Genomic DNA, 17,150 nt, shown 5'->3' on the forward strand with positions numbered 1-17,150 from the left:
AATACTTATATATTTATATGCCATATCTAATGCTGAAAAAAGATATTTGTTACCTACTCTTAACCTACATATCCAGATTGCTATTTGCTTGCAACTAAAATGAAGACCCTGGAATGACGCCTGGAGGCCCAAGATGAGACATCAGAAGAAAAAATATTTGAAGAAGATACAGATTGTACAGAAGGGCAAGGATCTGGAATTTTCCAGTTGCAGAGTGAAAGAGCCGCACAAGTGAAATTTGGCCAAGAAAGAAAGGCTTAAATATGCTACTCTATAAGGAGACAGCTCAAATAACCAATCAAAATGTAACATGATGAATTTGACGTCATAAATAACCTCCCTTTTTGGTCAAATGTAAAAACTAATGAGATTCTGGAAAATAAACAAGAACTCTCTCGGAGACACTTGGGAAGTCTCTGAGTTTTATTGCTGAGAAAGAGTTTTATACCAACATTTTTGTCTGGTGTATATTTCTTTATGTCAACACTCAGCAGTATACAGCAGCAGTCACGCACATTTTAAGGCCTCATCCGCAACCATCCTTGACAGTGTGATGTAAACTGATAAGGAACCTTACAAAGTTAATCATCCTATCGTAGGAAACCAAGCATCATTTTAATACTAATAGTTTACTAATTTATGCAACCCTCAATAAATTTTCATGTGTATAAGGTACAGTGTTATAAAAAAAAGTGTTGGTGTGGAAAGAATATATCATTTCCAAAAATAAATAATAGTTGTCACTTTCCTTTCCTATTTAAAAGGTAAAGGGATTTTACTATTAGGTTGACTGTCTCTGAATAGCCAGGTGGGCTGATCTTTATTTCAAACAGGGGCGTTAACGTAAAGCAGAGGGGCAGGAAATATATGGTTGAGAGGTATGAATCAGGCTCAGAGTGTAGGGAATATAACACCCATGTTTTAAGTCCCCACCCATCTGCCAATTTCCCTGACAAGAGTCAGATACTAAAACATGTTCTTTTTTCCAATTTGTTTTTCTTATCTGCTTGTATTTTATTTATTTATTTTTGTGCATAATTACGAGGGCAGTCACCTTTCCTGAGCTGTTTTTACCAGCATTTAGTGATTACTAGACATCCTCTGTGACCTTTACAGGGGTAATTCTACATGGAGCAGTGGGAGATATTCGCTGTGAATGGGGGTAAATCCAGTTTCACCTTTCATAGTAATCCTATTGTCACGATTCGGCTTACAGGTTGTGGATCCTCTGTGTCAGCGAGGGATTGGCGTGGACCGTGCTGGTGGACCGGCTCTAAGAGGCTACTGGTGTTCACCAGAGCCCGCCGCAAAGCGGGATGGTCTTGCTGCGGCAGTAGCAATCAGGTCGTATCCACTAGCAACGGCTCAACCTCGCTGACTGCTGAGAAGGCGTGGGACAGAAGGACTAGGCAGAGGCAAGGTCAGACGTAGCAGAAGGTCGGGGCAGGCGGCAAGGTTCGTAGTCAAGATGGATAGCAGGAGTTCAGGTAACACAGGCTTTGGACAACACTAAACGCTTTCACTGGCACAAGGCAACAAGATCCGGCAAGGGAGTGCAGGGGAAGTGATGTGATATAGCCAGGGAGCAGGTGGAAGCCAATTAAGCTAATTGGGCCAGGCACCAATCATTGGTGCACTGGCCCTTTAAGTCTCAGAGAGCTGGCGCGCGCGCACCCTAGAGAGCGGAGCCGCGCGCGCCAGCACATGACAGCAGGGGACCGGGACGGGTAAGTGACTTGGGATGCGATTCGCAAGCGGGCGCGTCCCGCAGTGCGAATCGCATCCCCGACGGCCATGTCAGTGCAGCGCTCCCGGTCAGCGGGACTGACCGGGGCGCTGCAGGGAGAGAGACGCCGTGAGCGCTCCGGGGAGGAGCGGGGACCCGGAGCGCTCGGCGTAACACCTATCTGTGCTTAGAAGCAAGGCATTACTAGGAAATGATATGTACAGAACAGAAAGTCTAAGCTTAGTTTTAGGCCTAGTGGCCAGAATGGAAACTACAAGATATCATGGTTATTATAAAATATAGACATAGATGTTGTCAGGGACCAGGGGACAGGGAGAGTGAGCCCTAAACTGACCCTAAAACCGCTCTCCCTGCCTACTTGGCCATCCACCCTAAACGGTGGATTGACAACTGGGCACCGGTCCTTCCCTGAACTAAAGTGCAGTGGGCTTAAAAACACATACAAATAAATAGTCGGACACAAGCCAGAAACAAACAAGAACATAGAACTCTATAGTATTAAGTTCAGAGGGCACAGATCAGTGAGCAGCAAAGGGGACACTATAGACCAATGTAAAGCACAGACACTCTATGATCAGAGCATGTACAAAAACTCCAAAGATCTGAATAAAGAACAAATAAACATAAAGGGGGAGATTTATCAAAACCTGTGCAAAGTTGCCCAGTGGCCCATAGCAACCAATCAGATTGCTTCATTCATTTTGCAGAGGCCTTGTTAAAAAGGAAAGAAGCAAGCTGGTTGGTTGCTATGGGCAACTGGGCAACTTTTCCTCTGGACAGGTTTTGATAAATCTCCCCCATAGAGTTCAAAACACCAGACAGGAAAATGGATTAGTCTAAACAGACTCCAGGAACAGACAGGAATATAGCATAATCCCCCAGAACATCCAGTAGACAAAAAGTTCCCATTGACCGGTAACAGGGATCTATCGCTAAACATGAATAATCGCAATCCTCCAGTAGACACGGAGTCCCCATGGATAGGTAACAGGGATGCCTAGTTACAACTCAGAAAACAGATACAACAGGATATAATTACAGAACACTGTTCACACTGAACACAAGACAGGAATAATCGCAATCTCTCAGCATACCTTCAGTAGACACAGGAATAGCAATACCCTCTGAGTCCCCATGGACCAGTAACAGGGATACCAAGATACACAGAGTATAATTATAGAACACTGTTCACACTGAACACCAGACAGGAATAATCGCAATCCCTCAGAACAGCTCAAGTAGACACAAGAATATCAATACCCTCTGAATCCCCATGGACAGGTAACAGGGATAACTAGTTACAGAAACACAGAAAACGGATGCCAGAGAAAACACAGTGTGAACAGATACATAGAAGAAAGGATATACAAATCCTAAAACAGACTATACAAACACAGATTAAAATATACTATGAGCATGCTATCTAACCATGGGTAAAAGCCCAGAACATATCAAAGATAAATGCGGGGTGCATGCTAAAACAGAGATAGTAAATTAAAAGCTCAAACAAGGAATGTTTCACCAAGAGTCCATAGCAGCATGTCCAGCATGTTAGCAGCAAGCAGGATGTCAATGTGTATATGTAATCACCAGCCCTGAAGCTGGAACGGAGCTCACCTTATGTAGACACACCCTAAGAGCTATTGGAATGAAAGCCAAAGGCTTTAATTATTTTCTGACCAGGGAACATATCACTGTTGAAACACAACCAAATTCAATAGCTGTGTGTGAACACAGACAAAGACAGACATGACAGATATTCTTTTAAAATATATTTCAACATTCCTAAAACATACCACTGACGGTATGCAATAAATAAATGTGTACATACATACATGCACACACAGCATACATTCTTACATTGTCCACCAATGCTATACAGCTATACAGAAAAACCCCAAAAATGCAAGTTAGACACCATTTTGGCAATTTTTTTCTTCAATAAAGAGACTGCATTTTCTTAACCAATATTGCTACAGAATTTCTACATGACCTAAATCACTAAGGTAAAAATCAACACAATCCAATGGGGAAAAAGCAAAAGTCAAGTATAATATAGTTCCTTATTTTTAATAAAGCAAAATAAAATCCTTTGCTTGGCATATAATTTTCTGTTCTGCTATCAATGTGCAGATGGAGTAAGGAGTGATAGCAGCGCACAGCACATCATGGCACAGCCTGTCTCTCCCAATTAATTTCAATACCGTCAGCTAGTTACTGCGGAATTAATCTTGAGATGTGTCACAAAATAGCACAGAATCTCCATGTTATACTTTCTCATAGTCTATCAATTGCTACAATGAGTTCTGCTCCATCTGTAGAGCTAGCCAATGATTCCTGGGATCTGAAGGACCTAGCCATGCATGCGTATTCTTAATTAAAAGTGTATAGTAAATATTAACGGGAAGTAATTAATAATCCATAGACAGGTTTCCCAAGCACTCCCAGGCATAAGACAGAAAAGTCGATTTATAAAAGATGGATAAATTACATTGACATTTCTGGCTTGTTAAGAGACCTTTATCAAGGCCAAAAGCTTCAGTGTAATTTATACTTACTCTTAATATCTCGAGTAATCTGTTTAAGACTTGTGAGCGCTCCAGCTGACTTATCTATTTATACCGCCATAAATGCATTGATATTTCACATCTCTGTCATCCCTGTGCCTGCTAGAGGATGGTTATTGGATGGACGGCTAAATGGAGCATTACATTACAGCTCGGCAGCCTGTTCTTAGGAACACCTGTGCCACAAAAGAAGGATATCTAGTTGCTTCTGAAGAAACTTTTTAAAATGTATTAATTTTATTTATGTATTTATTTATTTCATTTAAAATAATGTCAATTGTTTTTGAAATAATTTGGAAATAATTTGGTAAATATGAAATAAAAATTTTACTTTGTGACACAGTCACTTGTTGGCCAACTGAAAAGCATTTATCACCTATCTACAGCATGATCTCTGGGGGGGTCCAAACGCTAGTACCCCCAGCAATCTTAACAATGGAGGTCTCTGAGTGCCCCAAAGTGAATGGAGCATTAATGCAATTTTACGGCTGCCACTACACTCACTACTATTGGGCTGACAGAGACTGAGCTGGGTTCAGATGGTGTATGCATAGGAGCCTGAGGGGCCCATAAGGTCTCTCTCTCCTATAAAAATAGACCTGTGCTTTAAATAAAACATTAAAACAGGGAGTCCTGTAACAGTTTTTGCATTGGGGCACTGCATTTTTATGTTACGACACTGAGGTTAAAGGGGTACTCCGCCTCTAGACATCTTATTCTCTTTCCAAAGGATAGGGGATAAGATATCTGATCACGGAGGTCCCGATGCTGGGGACCCCCGATTTTTCGTCTGCTGCACCCCAGACATCTGGTGCATGGAGCAAACTTTGCTCCATGCCGAATCACTGGTGATGCGGTCATCACACCTCCTCCCATAGACTTCCATTGAGGGGGCGTGGCCATGACATCACAAGTGGGGCATGACCATGATGTCACGACTCACGAACCTCTGGCGCTGCACCTGATGTTCTAAACGAACGTCAGGTACAGCACGGAGATCGCGAGGGTCCCCAGCAGCGGGACCCCCGCAATCAGACATCTTATCCCCTATCCTTGGATAGAAGATAGGATGTCTAGGGGTGGAGTACCCCTTTAACTATTACTGTCCCATGCAGGTGTCTCTTATACTGGATCACTGCTTCCATCTGTAGAACCTAATGACTTTTACCAAATCTGACTCTGCAGTCCTTACGAAGAGGAGAGCCATTCCCTCAAACGCACTGTCCCTATTTTGTGGCAATAAAAGCTCTTTTGCTTTATTATTTTCCTTGTTTGACTTTGGTTATTTTTAATTCTCTTTTCCCACCAAGTGAGCGCCGGTCAAGCATCTATGTTTCCTCGTATAAGGATCCTCTGTTTCCTCCAGGGCTCTGGGAATGGGCAGATGCAGGTAGCTCCTTACTAGGACAATATTCAAGTCAAGCATTGGTGTTGTACTTCAAGCACAACCCCAAAAGGTGAACAGTATACTGTCACTCACCTCAACTACACCAGTAAATGTTGCCTTGTTTTACTTTCCTATATACCCACTCTCTCTGACTCTCAACAGCTCATCACAATGCACAGTAACACAGCCGTTCACTGTTTTCCCTTTTTTAGATGCCTTTTCTGAAGAGTTGATTAATCCTTGCAGCCGGACTGTAGGCTAGGCAAACAGGCTAGATATGTTTGTAGACAGGACTAAATTCTCAATTTGGCATTCAGGGTTTCTCCCTCACGGGACTAATTTCCCAAACTAGTGAACCCTATAATCATTAAAACTTCTCTTTATTGTTCTGCTTTTTAAAAAAATTATTATTAATAAAACTTGTGAGAAACCAACAATATGATGTGCATTAAAAACACAAACACTGGATCAGTAGAGGGTTAGGTATAACACCCATTCCCATTTACATTAAGGTTGGATATATAGCTCCCAGCCGGGAGGCCACAATGCTCCCCTCCCCCTCCAACGTTTCGCCATCCATAACCGGCTTTATCAAGGGTCGAGGTGCTAATGGCACTATTGTTTGGATTACAGGGTTTAAATATCCTCTGTTTGTAGGCGGGAGGAATTCCTATTTCCCCCTTCCACCAATCATCTTGCACCTCCTCATCATAAGAGGGGTTTACGGTTTCGGGATAACATCCCTGAATGGTTAATTTTTTATATTATGCTATCCTGTAGCCAATAGATAACTTACCTATCTGTCTGAGTAACTTCCGAACCTGCACATGGGAATCCTTCCACTGCCCGGACACTTCTGGGTTCAGTGCGTTCACGTGGGCCATCAGCTGACCGTAAACGTCATCCCATGACGTCTTTGTTTACCTCAGTCACATGATTAACCCACGTAATGCCCCGATCTAATGGTTCCCTCACATGATTCACTCAGGCTGTTCTTACAGACAAGTCATGTGACTTCTCTTTTATACACATTGGCCCTCATTTACTAAGAGTGTCGGGTTTATCTCTGAGTGTTTCTTCATTTACTCTGTGTATTTTTCTCCCTGATTTACTAATGTGTCACACAGGAAAAAAAATTGTGTCCCACGGGTTGGAAATTGTGTTGCAGGGTAAATTGTATATATGAGCCCCGCACAGCGCATGTTATATATGTCCCCCACACAGCGCTATCATATACCCCCTGCAGCGCATGTGTATATATATATATATATATATATATATATATACCCCCCGCACATCGCTATTATATACCCCCCGCAGCGCATGTGTAATATATATCCCCCCCGCATAGCGCTATTATATACCCCCCCAATGCATGTGTATATATATATATATATATATATACCCCCCGCACAGCACTATTATATACCCCCGCAGTGCATGTGTATATATATAACCCCCGCACAGCGCTATTATATACCCCGTGCAGCGCATGTGTACACATATATATATCCCCCCCGCATAGCGCTATTATATACCCCCGCAGCGCATTTAAATATATATTACATATGCGCCACACAGCGCATCTATATACGTATGCCTCTGAAGCGCTATCAATGACTAATGCTTGTCAGTGATAGCACTTCAGAGGCATACATATATAGAAGCGAAGTGGGGAGCAGACATATAGCATTATCTGGTCCCCACTTCGCTGCTATACACAATCCTCAGCAAACATCACAGCTGCCCCCTCACCTCCCCCATCCCCGGTGTTATAATTAACTGTTCCTGGCCCGGGTCCGCGATTATTCTGGCTTCGGCGCTGTTGCTGTGCGCTGTCACTGTGCGCACTGACGGTGACGTCACGACGTGCATTGGGGACGTCACTCGTCAGTGCGCACAGTGACAGCGCACAGCAACAGCACTGAAGCCAGAATGATCATGGACCTGGGCCGGGAACAGGTAATTATAACACCGGGGAGGCGATGGGGCAGCTGTGGTGTTTGCTGAGGATTATGTATTGTAGCGAAGTGGGGACCAGATAACGCTATATGTCTGCTCCCAACTTTGCTTCTATATACGTATGCCTCTGAAGCGCTATCACTGACAAGCATTATCCAGTGGTCTCCAACCTGCAGACCTCCAAATGTTGCAAAACTACAACTTCCAGAATGCCCGGACAGCCAACGGCTGTCCGTGCATGCTGGGAGTTGTAGTTTTGCAACATTTGGAGGTCCGCAAGTTGGAAGAGACCACTGCATTAGTCATTGATAGCATTTCAGAGGCATACGTATATAGATGTGCTGTGCGGGGCATATATAATATATATCTACATATGCTGCGGGGGTATATAATAGCGCTATGCGGGGGGGATATATGTATATGTGTACACATGCGCTGCGTGGGGTATATAATAGCGCTGTGCGGGGGGTATATATATATACACATGCGCTTCGGGGGTATATAATAGCGATGTGCGGGGGGTATATATATATATATGTATGTACACATGCGCTGCGGCGGGGGACAAGACATATGGCGAAGCAGGGGAAAAGATATATAGAAGCTGTGGGGACATATACAAACCCCCCAGCGATTCTATATATCTTTCCCCACCGCAGCTCGCAGGGATCCCTGAATGGCTCTTCAGTACGGGCCATTCAGGGATCCCAGCGGGGAATTTGAAAATGAAAGTAAAATACATCGCTGGGGAGCGGACCATGCCGCCCGCTCCCCTGCTTAATAACTTTTGATCGGATCGGGTCTCAGAAGTGAGACCCGATGCGATCAACTTCTTAGCCCCTGTACTACTACCCCCAACATGGAACAGACCCTGTTCCATGATGGAGGTAGGATTCACTCGGTTTTCAGTAATTTCCCGACAGCTCAGAGCTGTCGCGTTTTAGTGAAGAAAAATTCACAGATTTTCCTGTGAGTTTTTCCTCATACTCCAAATGTTTTTTCTGCTTTGTCAGGAATACGCCCCTTTTTGTGATAACCACGCCCTTTTTGACGGGTTTAAAAAACACTCGGAGTGATGATATATTTTGTCGGGTTGTGCGATCAAATTTGTGTCACATGGGCTATGCGACACAAATTTGGTCACACAACCCGACAAAAAAATTTGGGTTGACATTAGTAAATGAGGGCTACTGTATTGTTATTTAAAGATAATGAAGGTTGGCAATTATTGTTATACAACAATTACCAACCAAAAGGAAGGGGAATAGATCTAAGTATTATCCTAACTCCAAAAAACACCCCTATCAGAACCCCAATCCCTCTGGAGGCAGAGGGAGGAGTAAGACAGGAACATGAAGGGGGGGGGACAGGGGAGCATGGGGTTGGCTTGCTACAGTCATCTGGTATATATCCCTCTCATCAGGGACAAGCCCTAAATATACAAGAACAGAATCTTGGAAAAGCGATGCCACCCCAACTAAATACCAATGTTATTCGAGGAGCGCAAAGAATGATGGCACCATTATTGAATGCCCCAACTTCAACCAACACTTTTTTAGGACCACATCCGGATCATACAGGTTTAAATCAGATACCTACACCACTCCAAATATCCCTGGGGCAGCAGGGACAGATACCTACTCAGACAATGCCAAACGTTCCACGTCCACCTTTAATGATGTGAGGGAGCCATCGAGGGAACAAATCTGTGAAAGGGAAAAACAGACTAATTATCAAGAGGACACAATGAAGATATTTAATTTATCATCTTATGTACTGACGGATGCACAGAAATCCCTATTACTTAATGGTTTGTCCTTCACTCCCACTCCAAGGTTTGATCACTTTGAGTGGGTGAAGGACATAAATCTATTTGCCAGAAAATTGGCTTTACATAAGTGGCATGCAGAAAGAAATAAAGATTATACAGACCTGAGGTATAGGGTGAGTGTGGCCCTGGAAGCCCTAATAGATCTAGAATTAGAGAATGAGGGAGAAGAGGTAAATTTGAGGGTACCATTTACTAATTTCAAACCACAATCAACTATAAGTCCCTCCTTTTCCCAATACTCTAATATAGAAACATTTGTGGATATGGTCACAGCTGACAAAGATAAAACCTTGTCAGAGTAGAGTAGGCTCGAACCTGACAAGGGAAGAAAAGAAGGCCCTAGAATAACTAACGACGAAAGAGGAGTTGATAATAAAACCCTCGGATAAGGGTGGTGGGGAATATTGTCCTCCTAGATGGATCTGATTACATCAATATGGTAATGGACATTTTGAGAGACGAAGAAACCTATGAAATCTTGAGAGGGGACCTTTCGGAGAGCTTCCTGAAAGACTTGAAAGGGATTTTAGAAAGAGCCAGGGAATGAAATCTCATAACAGAGGAGGAATTTAAATTCCTATTTATCACACATCCCAGGATATTAACTTTCAATGCGCTTCCCAAGACACATAAAAAGTACGCACCAATAAGAGAAAGGCCTATAGTACAGTATCTGGCAACAATAATATAACACAAAATATCAGTAAATACGTCGACAATATCTTGGCACCCTTCACACCTTAGGGACACAAAAGACACAGTTCAGAAAATCATGGATCTTTCAGTCACAGAAAACACTTTACTAATTAGTTTAGATGTGAAGGGCCTCTATAGTAATATTAAACACGATTTGGGGATTCAAGCTACAACTTGTAGGTTATTTCATGATCACAATTTATTTGTCACACAATTACATGAATTCTTACTAAAGCACAATTACTTTTTGTTCCTAGGTACCTTCTATCGACAGATAAAAGGTAACGCTATGAGGACCACATGTGCACCCAGGTTTGCTAATATTTTTTTAGGGTGGTGGGAGCACAATTTTGTTTTTGGTGGTGATGATTTAGGCACATTCACAGAGCACATATCATTTTGGCGCAGATATTTGGACGATGTTTTAATTTTTTGGGAGGGTACACTGTCACTTTTCTTGGAATTTGTAGAAAAACTTAATAAAAATACCATTGGTATGAAATTTACCCATGAGATTGGTGGAAGGACAATTAATTTTCTGGATCTGACTATATCCATTGACAGAGAAAATCGAATACAAACAACTATGTTTATGAAGCCCACTGCAACCAATAGTTTACTGCATTGGAGCTGTTGGCATCCAGGAGCTCTCCGTAGGAGTATATCAATTGGCCTGTATTTGCGGGCCAAAAGAAATTGCTCTCAAGATGAGAAGTTTAGGGCTGAGAGTAATAAACTAATGTCCAGATTTCAAACTCAGGGTTACCCGAAAAAGTTTGAGACAGGCCTACAACAAAGCTAATCAAAAATCTAGGACCAAACTCCTAAATGAGAAACCAGAGATGCCACAAACTAAGTTTTGGGATGTATGATGCTTACTCTAATCAAGCGGATAAAGCTCTAAGGGGGTGATAGTGATAACCTATAAGAGAGGACCTAACCTAACCTCAAGGATTTATTGGTCCACAGTCATTAGAAGGAAACAAGAGAAGAGGTGAGACCATGTTGGCTACCCAACCCACCGGAAGGGTCATACCCCTGTGGTTATTGCATCATTTGCAAGCACATACTAAAAATAAAATCCTTTAGTAACCCTATTGATGGAAGGAACTATATAATTAGGGACTTTATCAACTGTGGGAGCCGAAATGTGGTTTATGGAGCTAAATGTGAATGTCAAATAATCTATGTGGGGAAAAACCACACAAGAATTTAGGAGAAGAGTGGGGAAACACCTGAGTACTATCAGAACAGGTACAGATACACCCCTGTCAAGACATGTGAGGTCAAAACATGGAGGAAAAATTGAAGCATTGAAGTTCTCGGGGATAAGCCAAATAAAAACAGGCCCCCAAAAGAGGAGATACAGATAACCTCCTACAAAAAGAGGAAGCCAAATGGATCTACAGATTACAATGTAGATCCCCAAATGGTGTGAATGAAGGCTTTTCATTTTCAGCAATAAAAATAATATCTGACAAAAAAAGATAGTGAGATGATTATTGATAAAATATGATATTTGTCTAGATTCAAGGACAAATTACAACTCTCTGGAAGAAGGAATACGACATGAATAAGAAAGTTACTACTTTAATTGGATCTACAGCACAATCATACTTACCAGGTAAGGGGATGTATATCCCAGATAGTTGAACCTATGGGAAACATAGTGAATTTGATTAATGGGAAATAGAACTAAAACCAACTAAGAGTAACCAATATAATGGATAATGATAAATAAACAAAGAAAAATACATGAAAAATAAAAATATTGGATACCTGATTCCCATAAGATGTAATATACATATATTGTATGCACTATACACATATTGTATGAAATAAATAAGAACAATTTGAAAATTATTGGAAAAATTATTTGAAAAATTGATGTAGAATAATCATGAAATAATAATAAGGGATATAAATCAGACCACAGATAGACTGAGTATTGGCTTGTTTGAATAAACGTGAAGGAATTAAATAATGGGGAAACAGTATACATATACAGTATATCCTTAAGAATATGGAAAATTAGGAATATAAAAGTATGATAAGAATGGGCTAAGAACTAATTGATGAGTGGGTATTAATAATAGCAATAATAAAATCTTAAGTATCCCCAAATAATACCTTAACGTAACAAATCTTAAATATCCCTAAATAATAATTTAATACAATAATTACCAACCTTCAGTATCTTTAAAAACAATACAATGTGTATAAAGGAGAAGTCACATGACTTGGCTGTAAGAACAGCCTGAGTGAATTACGTAAGGGAACCATTAGATCGGGGCATTACGTGGGTTAATCATGTGACTGAGGTAAACAAAGACGTCATGTGATGACGTTTACGGTCAGCTGATGGCCCACGTGAACGCACTGAACTCGGAAGTGTCTGGGCAGTGGAAGGATTCCATGCGCAGGTTCGGAAGTTACTCAGACAGATAGGTAAGTTATCTATTGACTACAGGATAGCATAATATAACTAATTAGCCATTCAAGGATGTTATCCCGAAAGCTTAAACCCTTATGATGAGGAGGTACAAGTTGATTGGTGGAAGGGGGAAACGAGAATTCCTCCCGCCTACAAATAATGGATATTTAAACTCCGTAATCCAAACAATAGTGCCATTAGCACCTCGACCCTTGATAAAGCCGGTAACGGAAGGCGAAACGTGTGTGTGTGTGTGTGGGGGGGGGGGGGGGGGCAGTGTGTGATGTTTCAAACAGCAACATTTGGATCAGAAAAATAATTAGGTTGGATGTAATAATAAACATCCTGAGTAGAGCATTGTGGCCTCCCGGCTGGGAGCTATACATCCAACCTTAATGTAAATGGGAATGGGTGTTATACCTAACCCTCTACTGATCCAGTGTTTGTGTTTTTAATGCACATCATATTTTTGGTTTCTCACAAGTTTGATTAATAATATATTTTTTTTAAAAGTAGAACAATAAAGAGAAGTTTTAATGATTATAGAGTTCCCTAGTTTGGGAAATTAGTCCCGTGAGGGTGAAAGCCTGAATGGGAAATTGAGAATTTATATAGTATCCTAGGGAGATCCCTTATGGGAAATTTGGATTTGTAGACAGAACTAGTGGAGGTAATCCTGACTTTACCTTGATCTCAGGTTCACTACTCACTACTGCAGTCTCTTCATGTGGTGTGACAGGAGCTGCAGAGCAACATCTGCTCTCCTGACTCTGGTCTAGAGAAAACTAGACCTACTTCTTCCCAGGCTAGGAGATGGAGTTGGAGTTTTCTCCTGCATCTATTGTCTAGTAATTAGATTCTGCTCTTGAGTACAGGGCTTGTGTATCTCTGGCTCTCCTGTAGAGATACATGGATGGGGTGTGTCGACCACCATTCTGTGCATGAAGTGGTGGTTCACAGTGGTGGGGCACTGGACAGAAGACCATGCTGTTAAATTGAACAACTGATGGAATTATGGCTACTTTTTTAAAACATGTACTAATGGATAGGGATGTAAGAAAAAATCGATTCCCGCGATTATCGCGATTTTTCACTTGCCGATACTGAATCGATTCAAAATATTTTTGAATTGATTCTTTTAGTGATGTGGAATTTGTATCTCTTGATGCACAGAAAGCATGTCCCGGGCATCAGGAGATACAAGTTCCACATTTTGTCAGCCGGATCTGACACGGCGGCGGCGCTCTGGATGTATGGATCGGGCTCCGACTCGTGCCCGCTCCATACTCTGTGGCCCCCGGCTGATTTCAGTGCCGGGGGCTGCTGATGCATCACCGCCGCTAATATCCAGCATGCGGTGCTCTGCAGTGTGTATGGAGCGGGCTCCGGACTCCTGCCCACTCCATACTCTGCAGCCCCCGGCTGTTCTTAGTAGCCGGGGGCCAGCGCTAATAGCCAGCATGCGGTGATCGCCGCGGCTGGCTATTAACCCTTTAGATCGCCGCTGTCAAAGCTGACAGCGGCGTCTAAAGGGAGATGTGTATGCTCTCCGTGGCTCTGTCATTGATAGAGCCTGGCTGGACCAGGCTCTATCAATGGATCGCAGATAAATGGAGTTCAATAGAACTCTATTCATCTGTCTGAGGAATCTAATGATTCCTAAAAGACTAATAAAGTGTCCAAAAATAAATAAATAAATAAATAAAGTTTTAATAAAAGCGTAAAAGACATTGTTTTTTAAACAGAATCGGGATATATCGCGATGTATCGTCACCTAGACGGTATCGCGATATATCGGGATATATCGAATCGCCACACTGGTATCGCGATTCGAATCGAATCGCCAAATTCTTGGCGATTCACACCCCTACTAATGGATGATTTTCTATAGACTTCAATATAACACTTTATTAAACAAAAAACAGCTGTGACCAAGAAGTATCACCAAGGATTCCTAGCCCTGTATATCATAGTCTTGAAAAAGAGTGTCCACTACATTCTTCAGTCTATTCACACTCTCCCCCATTAACTATCCTTATAAAAGCGGCTTCCATAACTTTATAGCGTTAGCAGTAAACTGGATTGGGCAGACTAGATGGGCCAAATGGTTCTTATCTGCCGATACATTCTATGTTTCTATGAATAATATGAATTATCTTTTAAGTCTACAAAGTACCCTTGGAATTTTTGTAGATAGGATAATATAATATATTCTCACAGAGTAGAAGTTTTTATAGCAGCGATTATTATATGTAGATAAAGCTATTTTATTACCTGCTTTTTAGAAAAAATATACATCAACAGCCGTTCCTCATTTCACTCTTATGCATTGTACTGCCTTCTTCTGCACTTTCTCTTGTTTCCAATACTGTACTATAAACTCAAGATATAGACAAACCAGGGTAAAATAATACATTCCTCTCTAAAAGCATGATGTCATACAATAAAAGAATATATAATACAGTGATCCCTCAAGTTACAGTATTAATTTGTTCCAGGATAACCATTGTATGTTAAGACTATAAAATCTATATAATCTAATGTCATCCAAAAATAAGAAAAAGTATTGAAGAACAATAAGTAGATACAGATAAAGTAAGTCCTTAAGTAAGAAAGATTTGCTGAGAGCTGTAAATCACTGTATTTGTAGAGGACAGGAGCTTCTTCAGGGTCTTGTACAGTACACACAGTGTCCTATAAAAAAGTAACATGGAGCCGTCCTCACCTGGTGTCCAAAAGAGTAGCTAACCCTGGCACAGGTAAAGAGTAGTACAGATTATGTAGTACCTTACAGTATTGTAGGGAGGCACTACCAGACAGCCAGTCAGTGCATGCACTTCAATAATACAGGGGTTTTACCAGTGAAATGTCCATTCTGATTGGTCAGATCTTCCGGCCATTGACACATTTCACAGATCTGGACTGTCTGTAGCATTGTATGTTGAGTTTGGTTTTAAGAAAAGACCATTGTATGCTGAAAATATTGTAACCTGAGGCCATTGTTGAGGGATCACTGTATATTTATTCACTCAGGAAACCATAACTGCCAACATAACTCATTTTGGTTAATTTATATGTAGTGATATAAAGGCACAGCAATGGACTCCTATTAAGGCCATGTACACATGGTGTATTTTCAGCGGAATATCTGGCCGGAAAATTTCAGCTGTGCATTTTGCAAACAACAGACTGCTCAGAAATTAGCCGACTCCATAGATGACAAGCATTTCCCCATAAAAAATAAAATCTATTATTTCTGAAGAGGTCAGAATTAGAGTTTCCGTGTCAGATGTTGGATTCCATTACGAAATTCTGTTATGTAAACTGTGGCGGCCACTGGGTGTTAGCAGAACATGCCTTGTTCACTTCGTGACACCAGGACACCGTTTATCCAATCCATGGTCCTAAGGTGGGAGGCAGTCTTCTTGGGCCAGACACAATGAGTCAATAAACTCACCAAGGTTACGGTTAACTGCCTTTACTGAGCTTGTGAAGTTGGTAAAACACAAACAGCTGGCCTTAGTGTGAGAGTGTAGCGTACCCCTTGTGAGCCTTGTTTCCATTCTGAGACTTGTGGTGCTTTTAACCGGACGGAATTGTAGAATTTGAGGTTCTGGTAGTTAGGGTCCTTTCAAGGCACTGTAGACAATTCTGCAGGGACATGCAGTTCTCCCGTGAGTGACACTTGTAGGATGACCAGTAGTAAACTGAAGTAGGCCTCAGCTTAGAACACACACGACTCAGCACACCTGAGCTTAGCTGTTGCTCAAGAGCCTGGATGGTATTAGACTGAACAATGTCCAACACTAGACTAATAAACTCCTCCCCTGTACCTCACTATCCAGAGGGGACTTTTGGGGATCTCATTGGCTCACATGATCACATGGGGTTTGCTGCTCACAATTTTAAAGGCACAGTAGTATATTAATGCACATACATGGAACAATAACAAAATTTATTTAAAGAAAATATATTATCATTTTTCAATATATACATAATTAATATATAAAAGAACTTCTGTGGGCCCAACACTCTGTGCTGCCAGGCTGCCCGAGTTAGTCCACAACCACATGACAGCCACTTGTGCTGGGACACCACAAAACATGACCATAGTATGCATAGTGTGCCAAAAAGAATTAAACTTCACCTCATCTCACAAGGGAATTGATTATGGAGAAGGGGGGCATGTGGGAAAGGGAACATGACCTGCAATATTGTGCACCAAAATTTTGATGCATTATTAATTAGTCTAAGCTTAAACTAGACAGTGCAAAAATGCATCAGATTTATCAATCAGACTAAGGTAGAGATGAGCCGAATTGTTCAAAAAAAATTTGGTTCAATCAGAATTTATTTGCGCCAAATCTATATTAAAAACGTCTATTTCTGGCCTACAGAGAGCCTCAATAGGGGTGTAGAATACTTTGCTGTGTTCTAACATGCATATAGAGTGTGCTGGTGTAGAGAAATAATACTGTTATTCAGAATGACATGCAGATTACAGGCATCGCTTTTAGAATCACTGC

At 41.5% G+C, this 17,150-nt stretch overlaps 1 long non-coding RNA gene across 1 annotated transcript; it reads right to left on the bottom strand.

The window, feature by feature from the left end:
• Nucleotides 1-9,621: 9,621 nt before the first annotated feature.
• LOC130274250 (uncharacterized) lies at nucleotides 9,622-15,006 on the bottom strand. Its single transcript, XR_008844299.1, has 3 exons — nucleotides 14,899-15,006; nucleotides 11,812-11,845; nucleotides 9,622-9,637 (listed from the first exon to the last, which is right to left on the bottom strand). It is a non-coding gene; the product is annotated as an uncharacterized LOC130274250 (long non-coding RNA).
• Nucleotides 15,007-17,150: the final 2,144 nt, after the last annotated feature.

The sequence above is a fragment of the Hyla sarda genome, chromosome 5 (assembly GCF_029499605.1).
Source record: "Hyla sarda isolate aHylSar1 chromosome 5, aHylSar1.hap1, whole genome shotgun sequence".
NCBI lineage: Eukaryota > Metazoa > Chordata > Amphibia > Anura > Hylidae > Hyla > Hyla sarda.